This window comes from Macrobrachium nipponense, chromosome 7 (genome assembly GCF_015104395.2).
Source record: "Macrobrachium nipponense isolate FS-2020 chromosome 7, ASM1510439v2, whole genome shotgun sequence".
Lineage (NCBI taxonomy): Eukaryota > Metazoa > Arthropoda > Malacostraca > Decapoda > Palaemonidae > Macrobrachium > Macrobrachium nipponense.
The window spans coordinates 46,604,816-46,616,460 of NC_061109.1; the positions used below are offsets into that span (position 1 = coordinate 46,604,816).

At 44.4% G+C, this 11,645-nt stretch overlaps 1 long non-coding RNA gene across 2 annotated transcripts in view; it reads left to right on the forward strand.

Moving 5' to 3' along the window:
* Positions 1 to 11,626, forward strand: part of LOC135217751 (uncharacterized) — a 332,198-nt gene extending 320,572 nt beyond the window's left edge. For both annotated transcript variants that reach the window (XR_010315184.1, XR_010315185.1), the window contains 2 exons: positions 8,928 to 9,130; positions 11,360 to 11,626. This is a non-coding gene — a long non-coding RNA (uncharacterized LOC135217751). The remainder of the gene's footprint in view (positions 1 to 8,927; positions 9,131 to 11,359) is intronic.
* The last annotated feature ends 19 nt before the right edge of the window (positions 11,627 to 11,645 follow it).

Genomic DNA, 11,645 nt, shown 5'->3' on the forward strand with positions numbered 1-11,645 from the left:
TTGTATCTCTTCAGTTTTAGTTTCCATCCATTATTTCTTGTTTGGGTTTCGTTTAACGTAAATAGGTTGCTGTCTGTGTTTGTTACACCTTTCAGTATTTTATGTTTGTATTAGGTGTCCTTGCAATCGTCGTGTTTCTAAGCCATACATGTTTAAGCTCTCTAGTCGTCTTTGGTAACCTATTTGCCTGATGGATGGAATTAACTTTGGGGATCTTGCTAGTACCCCTTCTAATCTGTTGATGTCCTTCTTAGCGTTGGCGACCAAAACTGTACTGCATATTCAAGATGAGGTCTAACCATTGATGTGTAGAGCTGCAGCACTGTTTCCTTGTTTTTGCATTTGAACTGCGTCTTTATGTATTCCACTAGTTTCTGTGCCTTCTATTCAGCTTTTATGCACTGTTTTGTGGATTTTAGGTCCTTGGTAATAATGATTCAAAGGTCCTCCTCTTGTTCTACACTACTTATGTCATTCCCAAGCAGCTTGTAGGCATGAGGGTTGTTTATTAAAGTTAAGGATGTTAGACAGTTAAGTAGGAAGAGACCGAGAAACGGATTAGAAGCAAAAGAAAGAAAGCAAGTGTAGATTAGGCTGAAGTGTGTACTATGTACACATTGCAAGAGCTGGGCGCCATGTAAGCTTGTTTTTTCTTGGAAATACAAGGATTCAGTTGATTGCCCTTGCATCATGTTTTTAAATCAGATTTGCTACAAAATCACTGAGAGGTGTTGAAAGTTCTCAGATTTATAAAACAAAATTTCATCAGTATCAATCTCTCGGTTGTTACCAAGTTTTGAAACCTCTGCAAGAGGTCGAATTCTGCATTAACTTGACCCATTAGCGTGTGAAGAGGAAATCTATTTTGATAACCGTTGTTATAATAGCAGCTAATTTGAGCAAGTAAAATTCAGATTCTTTGGGAAGCACAAGACTGGACAGCCTATTTTGGCAATACGTATACTAAGCCTTACCAAGAGCTAGGACTCTTCCTGGGATATCAAGTGATCTGTGAAACCTTTTTAGGAAGTTTCATAATCTCTGCCAACCCAGGAAGACTTAGACTAATGAGTTCATTTGGAAGCAGTTAACCCTCTTATTATCAAGGTTTTCTTCAATAGCAGTATGTGGAAGTAAACTTTGGTCCTCATCAGTAAGATAATTCTGAGAAAGCTGCTATCTCTTGATGTTCATGAACAGTCATAATTAAGGTCTTTCTGGTAATCATGGGAATCACCATAATTCTCTAAAAACTGTTTTTTATAAATTATTTCCAAAACTGCCTCCCTTGGCGCTACTTATTTGGATGTAAGTTTTGAAGTTATGGTATACCTTTATATCTAATATTGCAATACACCACCTGAATTAGCCCTGGTCACTGACCAGCCCGAACTATATCCCCACAGAATTACCCGTAATTGGGTAATTTTTTTAACTGCCATACCAACGCTGCAGGTAAACCCCCTTCTACTGAGTTACCTGTACCACCGTTGGCAACGCTGCTGCCAGGACCGGCCGGCAGAGCGCTCTCCCTTCAATTGCTTTTTGTTCGCTCGAGCGTTGGGAAGTTTCCTAGCTCAAGCGAAGATTTTGGTCTTTAGCCCGACCCACAGATTAACCTGCTGTTTTGTTGATGAACCTTGGTTGGACTTCATTTGGACCTCTTCTGGATTTTGGATTTGACTAAAGTGTTGATTGGACTTTTCTATTATGGACACACCTCAGAAAGAAACATCTCCAGCTGCACCTTCGAAGTCATCCTCATCTGCTACGACTCCAGAGCAACCTTGCAGCGGCGATGGGGCAGCTCATCGGTCTTGTTTTTCCTGCAAGAAGCGGATGAGTATCCTGAAACATGACGGACATTCACGTTGCATTAGTTGTAGGGAGGTACTGTGTGGGGTCAAACAGAGATGTCAGGAGTGTAGGGACTGGTCATTGGACCAGATGGAGAACTTAGAGTCGAAGAATAAGCGTAGGGTGACAGAACCTAAGAAAGTGGAAGAAGATAGTTTAGAAGCTGTATTATTCAAGAAATTAGAGGATAAGTTGTCATCAAGTATGACCAGTCTTTTTACTGAATTGTTGACAAAATTGAATCACGATAAGGATAGTAATAGGAGTGTGGATTTTAACCGCTCTTTTTCAGCTCCCCTGCCTGTTCCAGAACCAGCCCTAATGGGTGCCGGGGGTTATGGGGAACCCCAAGCCCAAAGGGTAGGATCCGCCGGACCCCTATCGTGGAGCAGGCAGTGTCAGCAGCAAAATTCCCCCTTTCCCCCTAAAAGCGTAAATAAAAAGTGTGAATTAGCAATAGGTGAGACCAAGACTGTTAGGGATCCTAGTGTAGAGGTTAAGGATGAGAAGCTGCTAGAGCAGTGCCTTTCGGGTTCAGATTCGGCTATCTTTACAGGATCGGCATTGGATCTGACGGAAGTTCTGTTTCCGTCCTCGTGTTTTCCGAAGGATACTAAGTCATCCGTTAAGTTGGTATCAGAAGCGAGACCTGTTGAAAATTTCGAGGCCATACCTTCTTCTTCTAAAGTTTCCTTCCCAGCGGGTCCTTTTACAGATTCAGGGGCTGGTGGTAGCCAATTTGATGAAATAAGATTTAACTTGGCTGAGTATAACCCTAATATCCTAGGTTTGTCTCAGAATTATAGACTTCTGGTTAGACAGTGCTTTCATTTAGGCTTTTCGGACATTCGGGATCATGTCAGTAAGAATTTCCCTGAGTTTTTGGGTGATATGTTGCAGGATTATCAGGGGGGAGGGAAATCTATATGCCTTCTTTCACTCAAAAGAATGGCTTCTTCTTCGCCTTCTTCCTCTACATCTCCTTTTACGTCTGTTTTTCCTTCTATTCCTAATGTTTCTCTCCACTCCTTATCTACAAGCTCTACCTCTCAAGTTCCTCCTCACTCTTCTCTTTTGGGGCATGCCTTAGCTTCGTCTACAACCGGTCGACAGGTTCCCCCGGGTGGTTAGTTCCCAGAGGGGTCCCGTTCTGAGGTCCCTCGTTCAGAAGCGGAGGGTTCAGCAAACGGACAGTTAGGCATTTCAGACCCGGTGGGCGTATCCCGCTCTCTTAGCACAGCTGTCAGTGCGAGCTTGGTGGGCGGGGCCTCGTACTGCCCAAGTTCTTCGGCAGGGGTTCCAGTAGGTATACCAGTTATGTCCTCTCCCTTTTTCTCTTCTCCTTCGATGTCTTTCCCAAACTTTTCTCAGGGTGCGGGAGTTTCCTTTTCTAAGGGTTATGGTATTGGTGCTGGTTTGGTGGGGGTTACAGGAATGAAGATTCCCTCTTCTAATTCTTATGTAACCGTTACGGCAGGTGATTCTTCTGGTATTAAGACCGCTGCGGCGGTTCCCCATCCAAATAGGGCGTTGGGTGGCATGATTGGTACTGGTATTGCGGCTACTCCAGTGTTAGGTACTGGTATGGTTCGCTCAGGTACAAGTGATCTCGCTCCGGGAGCGAGTTCTTCCGCGTTAGCGGGATCCCCTGTGGTTAGGAACTTACGTAATGTCGCAGGGGTTGCGGCTTCGGAGTTCTCAGGTGTTGGCTCAGGGTATTTGGGGAGGTTAAACTCAGGTGTTTCAACATCAGTTCCTTTGCAATCCGGTTTGGGTAGATCGGCAGCGCCTTACACTGATTTCGTCATCAGGTCTTCAGGATGAGACGATTCATGCGGATTTTTCACACCAGGGGGGGTCGACCTCAGGGAGGTTTGCTTCGGGTTCGAAACACCCAGTGTTTGTCAATGCAACAACTCCACGAGCTGCGTCAACTCTCTTAGGAGAGAGGATTCTGGCACAACCGGCTACGGTTGGTGTGGGGATTCTACACGGATTGATTGGTCAGGATTCCAGGTATAGGGATTTATTGAGTTCCCCCTCTTTGCAGTCGGGTAAGTTGGAAGTTCGTCCTGTCTCTTGTCCTGCTTCTCTCCAATCGGAGGATCCAGATAGGGAAATGTCGTTGGAAGAAGTAGTCCCTATCGTGGAAGAGAGTTTTCCCCAAGCGGGAGAAAGTGAATATAAAAGGATGGTACAATTTATTCACGATTTGTTCCCTCAGTCGAGTGGCGGAAGATCTAGTACACCCTATTCAGGCTATGTTCGAGGAATTATATTCCACAAAACCTTCAATACCTCACATGTCCTGTAAGTTGATTTGGTTTGGTCGGGTGGAGCAGTCCTTGAGAGAGGCAGACGTTAGGTTGACTTCGGGTAGGCAGTATTCTTCTCTGCTTCCACCCAGGAAGAATGTGTATGGAGTAGCAGGTAACCCTTCGTCGGGTATAAGAGTTCTCCTGAATGAATCGGTAAAGGCTCTTTTGGCGAGTTCCCTTGTCGTCCAGACAGGTAGGAATCACCTTGAAGGAAGCGACCATTTTGGAGGACACCTTTCGGAACCAGTCCGAAGCTCTCTCACACTCGATGTGGATGTTGTCGGGTTTGACGGGCTTCTTGAAAAGAGACGGGTTCGTTCCATTGGATCCAGTCCTTTTCGATAATCTGATCACGTCGGTTTCGATGGGATTGGCTCATCAAGCAAATGTCGCAGTGGCCAGCACTACCTTTATTGGGAAGAAGAGGAGAGACTTATACTTGAGCCATCTTCCCCCCCATTTCCCAGATATCCATAAGAGGGCCCTGTCCAGGGCACCCCTCGCACTCTGCAACAAACTCTTCAAAGAGGACGAAGTTGCGGCGATGGTAAACTTAGTCTCTTCAGCATCAGCGGTAGAGTCGCAACAAGCGATGGTACGGGTTGTGGCACAAGGTGTCAGATCCCATAAGGGTGCGCGTATACCGTCACCTGGTAAGTGTACCGGCTCTCGGTCTCCTGTTAGGTCCCCTAAGAAGGTGCGGTTCTCTGCCAAGGCTTCCCCGACGGTAACTTTGAAGCCTTCAGCAGCGAAGAGGGGTTTTCGCAAGTAGGAGATGTTGCCCTCGTCGACACCAGTAGGAGGATGTCTGAACCACTTCGCGAACATCTGGGAGAAGTGGGACATGGAGTGTTGGGTTGTGGAGGTCCTGAGGAACGGATACAAGATTCCATTCTATTCCGTACCTCCCCTATCCGATGTTCCTATTCATCTAGCCACTTATTCCCTGCACTCCATCAAGGGTATGGCCTTGGCAGCGGAGATTCGGTCACTTTCAGAGAAGGGAGCGATAGAACCTGCTCCCCCTTTGCTGGGGTTTTACAGCCGGATTTTCGTGAACGCCAAGGCGGGAGGTTCATGGAGACTGATTATAGACTTGTCGGGTCTCAATCAACTGGTGGTCTCTACGAAATTCCACATGGAAACTTCCCAATCTGTGCTGAGATCGGTTTGGAGAGACGACTGGATGATTTCAGTGGACCTCAAGGACGCATATTTCCAGATTCCAGTACATCAGGAATCTTGGAAGTTCCTTAGATTCTCGGGTCCATACGGAACTTTCCAGTTCAAAGTCCTCTGCTTCGGGCTGACCACTGCACCTCAGGTGTTTACGAGGGTAATGTCTCCAATATCGGCAATAATGCATCGTCGGGGATTCAGAATGAGGAGGTATCTCGACGATTGGCTCATTCAGGCTTCGTCAAGAGAGGAAGCGTTAAGAGCAAGGAGTTCCTGTTATAACTGTGTCAAAGGTTAGGAATAAGAATCAATTTCGAGAAGAGTTCCCTTTCACCATCACAAGTAAAGTCATATCTAGGTATGACGATTCAAACTCGCTGGTTGAGGGCTTTTCCAACACAAGAGCGAGTGCTTTCTATCCTCAGTCAAATAGAAAGCTCAACCAGTGAGCGAATGGAGAAGTTTGTTGGGGAGGATGTCCTCTCTCTCACTTATTGTTCCAGGATCTCGTCTCAGGATGCGCTCTCTGCAGAAATGTCTCGGGTATCTTTGGGACTTTTGGGAAGAGAGCACAGTGGTAATCTGGGATGATTCCTGCCTAGAGGATCTTCAGTGGTGGTCAGACAAATCTCATCTGACCGCTGGCGTAAGTCTGGCCCTCCTGATTCCGGACGTTCATCTATATACAAATGCCTCGGATCAAGGTTGGGGCGCAACCTTAGAGGAAACTCAGGCCAAGGGCCTTTGGAGGGATCCGGATAGGGAGAAATCGATAAATTATCGTGAGTTGAGAGCAGTAGAGAGAGCACTAACACGGTTTTCAGAGTTGGTCGGGGGAAAAGCGGTAGCGCTTTTCTCGGACAATGTGACGACGTTGGCTTACCTGAGGAAATAAGGGGGAACAAGGTCGGCAAAGCTAAATATGATCGCACAGAGGATACTTCGGTGGTGCGAATCACACGATGTTTCTCTCCTTCCCAGTTTATAGCGGGGAAACTAAACATATTAGCGGATGCACTGAGTCGGTCAAGAGAAGTACTAGGGGGCGAGTGGACGTTAGTACAAGAGGAAGTCCAGCTCTTGCTAAAGAGATGGCCGGCTACAGTAGACCTTTTCGCCACAAGACTGAATTTTTTACTTCCAACCTACTTCTCCCCGGTAGCGGATCCCATGTCGTGCGGGACAGATGCGATGCTCCAATCGTGAGACAACCTACAGGTGTACGCGTTTCCCCCCTTCGGATTAATACATCAGGTATTAGGGAAACTAAGAAGCAGTACGGGTACTCAAATGACTCTTATAGCTAAGTTTTGGCCCCAGAGACCGTGGTTTCCGGATCTCCTAGAAATGTTAGAGGAACCTCCTGTGATCCTCCCGAAAAGGAGAGATATACTCAGACAACCCCATTTTCATTATTACCATCAGAACCTGCGTGTGCTCAACCTTGGCTGCGTGGAGACTATCAAGCGAGCGGCATGCAGTGCGGGGCTCTCTAAGGAAGTGGCTCGCCAGCTTTCACTATGTCTAAGAAAGTCTACCAGAAAACTATCAAGTTAGGTGGGCAATGTACAGGAGCTGGTGTAGGAAGGAAGGACATAGTATCTCTCCTCCTACCATCACGAAGGTTGCGCATTTCCTCCTGTTTCTCAGGAAACACAAGTAGTAGTCATTCTCGACTATAACGGGATATACGTCTATGCTGAGTAGTACGTTCCGGTTTCATCTCCCGGAGTTGTCTAACAGCAGGGTATTGCACGATCTCCTAAGGTCGTTCAAAATTGAACGCCCTATGGTACCGCTTCGGGCCCCTTCGTGGGATTCAGCGGCAGTTTTAAATATGCTGAGGTCTTCTAGTTACGAGCCCTCAGGAGAGTTGACCCTGAAGGAACTGACCAAGAAAGTCTTGTTCTTGGTTTCGCTTGCTACAGCAAAGAGAGTGGGAGACATACAAGCAGTATCTAGGACAGTATCGTTGTACGGTAGGGATATCTATCTCTCGCACGTACCAGAATTCTCGCCAAATCAGAATCGGAAACCAATCCCCTGCCGAGAGCATATAAAGTTTCCTCTCTGGAAGATTTTGTTGGAAACGACGAACTAGAAATACGCATTTGTCCGGTCCGTGCACTAAAGACATATTTACACGCACAGAAAAGCTCTTGCCTCATCTGCGGATGTTATTTGTGTCACCGAGGAATCCCTCTAGAGCCATTTCAAAGAATGCGGTCAGTTTGTTCCTACAGGAAGTTATTACTCAGGCTTCAGGTAACGTTCCTGCCGATCCCGGTAGCAGCGACTCTCGCCCAAGAGCACATTCCATTAGAGGAATAGCTACCTCTTCGGCTTTCCTAAGGAACTATTTAGTATCATCGATTTTGGAAGCAGCAACCTGGAAATCGGCTTCTGTCTTCACGTCTTTCTATCTTAAGGACATTCAGTTTGCTTCGATGGAGGGTTACTTGCTGGGACCTTTCGTAGCCCCTAATGAGGTAGTTCGGTAAGTTCGCACATCAAGTATTAGTGAACAGAGGGGGAGGGGGATTATTGCCTTAGGTCTGTAGCTTAGCAAAATTTTTTTTTCCCCCGTTTTGTTTTTCTTCATTAACGGCACACATTATAAAGAGAAAAATAGGTAGGCAGATAGCAGGGATGAACAGCGACGACGACGACGACGACGACGACACACCCTACGTGCTTCTTCACCAGCAGTGATCAACAAAGAACCCGAAGGAGTTGCTCAAGCAGCTCCTCCTCCATACACGAGAGGCCTAGCAGCCACATGGGAGGCCCCCTTTTCCCTCCACACACGCGAGGTAATGAATACCACATGGGAGGTCATCTAGACAGAGACGAGACCTGACTGACGAAACTGACACAAGGTACTCTCTCCGCCAGCAATCTCATTCAAAGATCTGAATATACATGTGAGTTACAATGCATCGTAGGTGAAACTGAGTTACCTGCGCATGATTGCGTAAGTGGTCGGGCTGATTGTGATTGAACCCACCTCCTTCTAAATGTTGTTAATCGGGCTAATTCAGGTGTTCAGGTGATGTATTGCAATATGAAGTTTTCATTATAAAACTAATATTGTAATACTTACCTGAACACCTGAATGACTCCCACCCTTCTCCCCTCTTCAAAGATTAGTGATTAGTGCAATTGAAGGGAGGGCACTCTGCCGGCCGGTCCTGGCAGCAGCGTTGCTAACGGTGGTACAGGTAACTCAGTAGAAGGGGGTTTACCTGCAGCATTGGTAGCGCTGGCAGTTAAAAAAATTACCCAATTACGGGTAATTCTGTGGGGATATAGTTTGGGCTGGTCAGTGACCAGGGCTAATTCAGGTGTTCAGGTAAGTATTACAATATTAGTTTTATAATGAAAACTTCATTTCTCTCAACTCCCACATTTTCGTAGTCTGGCCAGCCATTTCATCATATAATAGAATTTGCCTCTCTGCTAAATACTGCTCACCAGAGACCAGCTATCAGTTGTGGATTAGCTCACTTTCGTCTTGTAAATAAAATGGTTGTGAAAGCTGAATTACTTTTCCAACCATGCATTCTTTTTCAGTTAATGCTGTGGTTCCTAACCCTCAGAGAGTGACTGATCAGATGTTTAAACTAAGGGTATCCCAAAATATTGTTTTTAGTGGAAAAGGACTTTGGCAAATGGGGGAAACTATTATCGCTACCTTTTAGTACTTCTCTTCGTCTCCAACTCACGTCAAGCAGTTCCACTGAAATGGCTGACAGAGGAAACATCAGTCAACCGAAGTAAGTGATCATTCCAGTCATTACCAGATTTTGTTTCCATACTGACAATTAATTACATCAATATTATGTCCCCAATTCACATTTGGATATAACTGCTTTCTCCCTGGACTGTGAAACTTCTTGGAAAAAATAAAATATAGTATTTGCAGAACTGTACTCATTTAAGTTACAAAGTTGGTTGTGTTCTAGATGGTAAGACCTTGGTAGCTTATTGAATCATTAACTGAACTTAGTGTGTATGATGATGTAAGGAATCCTCTTGGGCTTATCTTTTAATAGAGAGGAAATGGCATTTTCTCTGATGATAGCCTGATTAGTCCAAGTAAATTATTTTAGTAGGAAATACTAGGAAATTGCTTATTTTATTGTAAAGGACGAATATATTCTTATAATACTCACAGAAGTCTACAACAGTTTTTGTGTATGATACCTTCATTGAACTAATTTCTAATTGATAATGATTATTATCAAGTTTTACCTTATACCTGATTGTTTGTTTGTGTTTTTATCATCAAAATCCCATCATGTCCCAAATGTTCGCCCATCTGTTTGTCTATCAAGCAGAAGGTACTCACTACCTGTGTCATATGGATCCTAAAGTAAGTTTTAGTCACCTTCATTTTTTGTGAACTGGCAGTTGTACTAGCAGCTTTGTTCTCTGTTTGTAGCAATGGAACTATTTCCCTCAACAGAGGATCATGTTATCATCCTTGGTTCAGTTGTTCTAACAAATTCCCAGTCCTCTGGCCAAGTTATGGCAATCCCTGATCATCAGGCACATTGTTTCTGGAAAAGTTGGGTCTACAGTCACTTCAGCTGAAGTTATTAAAACTGTGAGCAGCAGTGACTACCAAAAATGTTGCCAGTTGTAGCCTAAAATATATGCCCTCAAGGGCTGTCAGTGGTGGCAAGACCACAGTCACCTATTACTGTAGTCGGAATCCCACTGGTCCCTCTCCCTCTGATCGTATAGGCATCTATTGAAGGTTGGGGCACAGCCGAATCCTCAAGCAACAGAAACTTGAATGGGTGTCACAGTTTCTTTAATGGCAGTCTTCCTTCAAGCGTTTGTCCACTTCAGGCAGAAAGAACAGCAGGTATGATGACAAGACAACCTACTGATAGTGCTTTGATAAACATGGCTGCACACATTCTAAGACTTTGCTAGCAGTAGATATTTTATAAAAACACAAATGAGGGCACCATAATCGAAAGTTTAATCAAGGATGGGCACATGGTCAACGTTCCGAGCAGGGTAAAGCAGCCTAACCCTCTGAATGGCCTCTGAACTTTAGATCTTCCGGAAATAATATTATTTGTTGTCAGGCTATTGGTAAATCTGTTCAAAATTATCCAGAACTACAAACATAACAACCACTGTAGTACAGCTAAGCAGGACTCAGCAGCCTAGAAGTCAGACTCAGTGTTACGGTATTGGCACAACCTGGATACTTATGCCACTTTGGCACAATGTCAAGTTTTGGAGACACTTTCATCCCCTGGAAACACAAGATGACCCTTTGGCTGCAGCAAGTGTATTCGCTTATCTGCTCTCTGAGGTGGTGGAAAGTTTCCATGTCTCTTGACCTGGGAGCAACCAGGGCACCCTTCAGTTACATGCTCTGCCTATGGAGGAGAATCAGAATTTAGGGGAGAAACCATTATTGCGGTGCAACAGACTGTCATGCCTAAGTCCATGAAGTCAAGAGCCCTCTCTACTTCTGTTGCCTTTAACCTTCGTTTCATTTGTTTTTATCTAAAATTTTGGATTTACCTACAAGGATCTGGCAGTGCTATATATCTTTTCTACTGTTTTCATTTAAGTTATTGGGCTTTTAGTTATTATTCATGGAACTTTTAAGGGGCTTTTTGCTGCTACTTGCACACATAAAGTTTACTTTCTAATTAAACTTTATTTCCAATATGAAAAACACTTGCTATAAAAACACCTTGCTGCACTTACTTTGGGTTTTAAAGTTACAAAAATCAAACCCAAGGGCTACCTGAGCTGCCAACTCAGTCTTAACTAGTTAGTACTTCAGTGCTCTCCTAGGTCCTGCACCCACATGAACACATGCTGAAGCATGCAGCGCATCAACCTTTTGCATTAATGGATATTCAAGCATATACCTGGTATATATCTCTTATAAGTCAGATTTGTGACAAGACAACGTTTGTTTAGTAATACAAAGATTTTTCACTCAAACCCATATCTTTCTTTCCATGTAGTTTACACAAATGTGAACAAGAAAGAAATACCTGATGATCCAGATGGCACATGTATTATAATGAGACTACGTCCTGCCTTGACACACAAAAAGAAGGGTGGACTTTAAACATTACGTAAAGGTTTGTGGAATAAGAAAAACTCTTAGTAGTGCTACTATTTTTCATTTTCAGCAAACCGTGTGAATTTCTGGAGGATTCCTTTCTTAAGTACTTGTGTGAATTAAAACTTATTTTTTAACTTATTTATATTTACAAATGCATTACAACCTGAGCATTTTAAGCTTCA